Below are 4,752 nucleotides of genomic sequence, written 5' to 3'. Positions count from 1 at the left end.
GGGTCAGAGAGCTCTCAGAATTCATCAAAAATATCTTAATTTGTGTTCCGAAGATGAACGGAGGTCTTACGGATTTGGAACGACATGAGGGTGAGTAATTAATGACAGAATTTACATTTTGGGGTGAACTAAGCCTTTAATGAAAACGACTTGTTTTTATTTTGTCTAAAGAAAATTTAATAAAACATACTGATACAAAGTAAATACTATTAATGTGTTTGTTCAACAACTAATAACTCAACCAGCAATATCTGATCAGTGTGGACTAGTAAGAGCTCAGGGGATATAAAAATAACCACTCTAACAACCACTACTATATACAGGTGCATCTTTTTTTTTATTGGTCTTATGAAGTATTATAATTTGTTGAGATAGTGAATTGGTGGGTTTTTGTTAAATGTGAGCCAAAATCATCACAATTAAAAGAACCAGACTTAAACTACTTCAGTCTGTGTGCATTGAATTTATTTAATACACGAGTGTCACAATTTGAGTTGAATTACTGAAATAAATGAACTTTTCCACGACATTCTAATCTATTGAGATGCACCTGTAACTGTGTTGCAGCTGGGTATATTTACATTGACAAAATTACACCTTCAAAGAAGATTATGTTTTGCAGAACAGCTCAGATATCCAATATGTCTTTTGGGGTAACAGGGGGCTGGGTTTATCTGTTAAGAAGCCCATGTCTTCAGTCCTGTTAACTGTGGAATGCATGTTAACCTTTTCCCAGCTGGCCATGATGTAACTGCACAAAGCCTGCTGGGTAATATTCACAAGAACCCAGAGAAAGGAGTCAAGAAGTACATGTGAACCAAATCACGAAATAAAAAAATAAAAAATAAAAATAAAAGACAGTACAAGAAGAATATAAAAGATTAAATCATTAAAAACATATGACAGGACACACTCTGTGAACAACAGTATGCTGTTTTTCACATAAAAATTTCTTTACAGCATGACATTTGGTTAGTTCAGTCTGAAAGGTACTTCGTAGAGTTTAAAGGTATAATTCATCATGCAGCTCTTTTTCATTCAACAAGTTCATAGTGACCACGTCTACTAAGCTCCAAAAAAGACCAAAAAATACACCAAAATGCAATTTAACTGTGGTTCATATAACGTGTGTGCTACATTTCAGGTCTTCTGAAGCCATACAATATAGGCCAAAATATAAGTGAGTACTGATTCGTTGACAGTCAATGTTGGAGCTTAATAGTTGTACTAGCACAAGCAACTGTTACAAAAAAAAAATAAAATACTTTTCTTTAGATTCCTCTTCCACAGAAGAAAGTTCTGCAATGATATAAGGTTTGAAATGATATGAGAGTGATAGAGAAATGTCAAGATTTTGCGGCGAAATCTCTCCTTAAAACCTGCTCAACTGAAAAGTTTCAGTGACAGTTTGTGTGATGAGTTTTCTTATACAGGATTGCCAGTCTTCCTTTACTAGTACAAGGAAAACCTATAAACACAAACACTCCCTCCATTTAGGGTCAACTGAACGGTCAACCCGCAAAACAGGTGAGAAGCGCTTTTGTTCATGTATGCGAACCCTGTTTCCATTCCCGTACTCCCACCCAACAATATATAGTATAAATAAATATTCAATCAAGCTCTCTTTTGAAGTTGTGTGTTGGCTGGTTACTATTATGTTACAAATCCCAGGACTGAGGGGTAGTTATAGAAACCCCTTCCAAAATACTCGGTAGGAAAAATAATAGACGCCTTGAGGCCGGGGGTTCCACCCGCGCCCCCCCTTTTCTCCACATCCTTTAAACCATCAGCGGCATGGAGCCCATGATGCAGAGCGGGACACGTTCTCTGTCGTGGTCTATTTCACCTAATGGGTGTTCCGCAGCTTTTACGTTGTGGCTATAAAAATGGCCACTTTGCTTATTGGCCCGCTCCAGCGTTGGCATGGAAACGGCACGGAAAAAATCCCAGTGGCGTAAACCCAACTGGCAGCTCTTAAAAGTGGTCCCCTCTGCGTTAACCAGACGGTAAAGCCTGTAATAATCCTAGCATTATTTATTTAGCTTCAGGCATTATTGTTTATGTTATATTAACATAACCTTTATGCTTTAAAGGAATAGTTAAATTTTTTTAATGATGTCATTCAGTCACCCTTATGTCGTTCCAAACCCATATGGCTTACTTTCTTATGTGGAAAACTAGATATTTTGAAAAACTGCATGCAAATCTTTTCCATACCATGGCAGCTCAAAGTGACTACAGCAGTTAAGCTCAAAAGAAAAAAAAAATCCTTAAAAGCCTCATTAAAAGCGGTCGATACAACTTAAGCACTATATTCAATGTTTTCTGAAGTCATATGATATTTCAGAGGAACCTAAACTCCACTGAAAATCTTTCCCAAAGTAAGCTGTTAACTTAAGAACTGCAAATCACTGAGACACTGAGTTCAGAACTCAGATTTGTGAATTAACTGTTTGTCCGGTCTGCCAACCAGATGAATTCACTGAAAAGAAAATAGGGATCTTATAGGGATTATGCCTAATAAATCTGTGTGTAATGACATGTAAAATTACTTTTTTAAAATCATGAAATGTCTTGAACTATTTGAACAGATGATAGTGACTTAAAGTCGCATTGAAACTGAAGTAGCGACAGATCTTTTTTACTGTATTGTGATGTACATTCTAATGAAACGGATTATAAAAGAAAAATAAATGAAGGGCAGGAACGGGATGGGTTTCTATCCATTTGTTGTTGACTGGATGGAGGCAGATCTGAATGCAAGCTTGCCACCTATAGAGTGCAACAGTCAGGTTCCAGAAGTCAAAATGGCATTAATTTTCTTCACAGGAAAATAGTTTTTTAACGATAACTTACAAACCTTTAAAAACATGCATACTGTGAGCTTAAAATATATTGTTTCTATATATACAATCTACATACAATATATATCATTCTCAATGGTTCATGGGATTGTAGTTCTTTTCCCTCATGCCAGAGATCCCTCGCCGCTGTGGTGAGTCCGCGGTGCCATCGAGCATGGCGGAGCAGTCTGCCGCCATGGAGGCTTGAGGCGGTGGGCTGGAGTGAGTTGCCGGGGGGGCGGACGAACTCGCTGCCGGCCGCCTGGGCTGTGGAGGGACGGCTGCCGTCCGTGAGGGAGCGGAGGAGTCGCCACCGTTCGCCTGAGACCGGAGCCTGCTGCCATCCGCCATGATAGGGAGGAGCAGGGAACGGGGGACTCCTGCCGGCTGCCCGAACCCGGAGGAGCCGTCACCGTCCACCGGGCGGCGGAGGAGTGTCGGGCCGTCCACCAAGGGCTATCCAGTTCTGCCGCCAGGCATCGCGGAAGAGTTTACCCAGCTGGTGGCCGCGAGGGGCTGCCGCTTTACTTTTGTTTTGTGTTTGTTTATTTTATTAAATGGTTTAAATGTCCGCCGGTTCCCGTCTCCTTCTTCCCGATCTACAAACGTTGTTACACTGATTTTCATAAAAGCTTTTGCTTAAAAACAAAGTTTGTACTATTGTGACTGACCTCATAGCTGGTTGGCTTGATTCATGTCTTATAGAGCTTTAACAAAGAGCTTTAACTTTTTAAACTTTAAACGTTCCTTCTTCCCGATCTACAAACGTTGTTACACTGATTTTCATAAAAGCTTTTGCTTAAAAACAAAGTTTGTACTATTGTGACTGACCTCATAGCTGGTTGGCTTGATTCATGTCTTATAGAGCTTTAACTTTTTAAACTTTAAACGTTTTAAAAAATTAATTGGAAAAAAAAAACCTTCCAGAATCAGTGCTGCTGAAAAAGGGGGCGGGCACTAATGCACTCTATTGTTAGAAAGGGGTGGAGTTTATGCTGACAAAATTATTGGAGATATCCGGCATACGTTGCCAGAAGTCTGACGTTTCACAGGTAGAGGATTCTGACATTTTGAATAAAAAGAATTACAGGGTCTAAATAAGTAAATAAATAAATAAAACAAAACAAATGGAAGGATGAATAGGGTGAACCTTCTACTAACTCTCACACAAAGCCTTAATGTTGCTTCAGGACAATTTAAACGTTTTTTTTTTTTTTTTTTTGGCATCTGACGAATACAATTCACTATGAACTGTCATTGTATGAAAAACAGCTGCGTGGAAATAAAAAAAAAATCTCCTTTTGTGTTCCACAGAAAAACAACAGCCTACAGGTTTGGAATAGCATGATGGTAAAATAACTAAATGACGAAAGTTTCAGGTTTGGGTGAACTACTCCTTTAACAATGACTGTAAAGAAAAAGAAACACGGTTGTGTAACACTTTTGGCAAACTTTGAGAAGAAATAAACAGGGCAGGGCATCCTAGGACAACCGGCGATTGGAACGCTACAGCCATGGATGGAGAGATAAGCAGCTGTTAGTGGAATCACGCAAACCACTCCTTCTTTAAACTTCCCTCTCCTTCCCTCCCTCAGTGTCTCCCACTTCATCCAAATTCTGAAAACACAGTTCCCCGAATTAGCCATATGTTTATACATCTAATCCAAGCTCCCGCTCGACTGTCAAGTATCTCCAAAACATCTTGTCAGTATTGATCATTCTCACTGACTAACATACATATTACCCCTATCTAGGTGACTGACCCCCCCATGAGTGCAAAAACAAGTGATAAACACAGAACATTGGTGAGATGTTGTATAAGGGCTTCATAAGAACCCATCACTTCTGCCGCCAGTTGAGTTTGGCTCGCATTGCTAGGCGAGTAGACAAAAAAAAAAAAAAAAATGAG

The 4,752-nt window shown here is 39.4% G+C and overlaps 1 protein-coding gene across 1 annotated transcript in view; it reads right to left on the bottom strand.

Moving 5' to 3' along the window:
* Positions 1-4,752, bottom strand: part of LOC107688558 (39S ribosomal protein L23, mitochondrial) — a 26,375-nt gene that overhangs the window by 13,842 nt on the left and 7,781 nt on the right. The window lies entirely within an intron of this gene.

This window comes from Sinocyclocheilus anshuiensis, unplaced genomic scaffold (genome assembly GCF_001515605.1).
Source record: "Sinocyclocheilus anshuiensis isolate Anshui unplaced genomic scaffold, SAMN03320099.WGS_v1.1 scaffold521, whole genome shotgun sequence".
In the NCBI taxonomy this organism is placed as follows: domain Eukaryota; kingdom Metazoa; phylum Chordata; class Actinopteri; order Cypriniformes; family Cyprinidae; genus Sinocyclocheilus; species Sinocyclocheilus anshuiensis.
The sequence above is the reverse complement of the archived record's forward strand: the minus strand, read 5'-3'. Positions and strand labels throughout refer to the sequence as shown.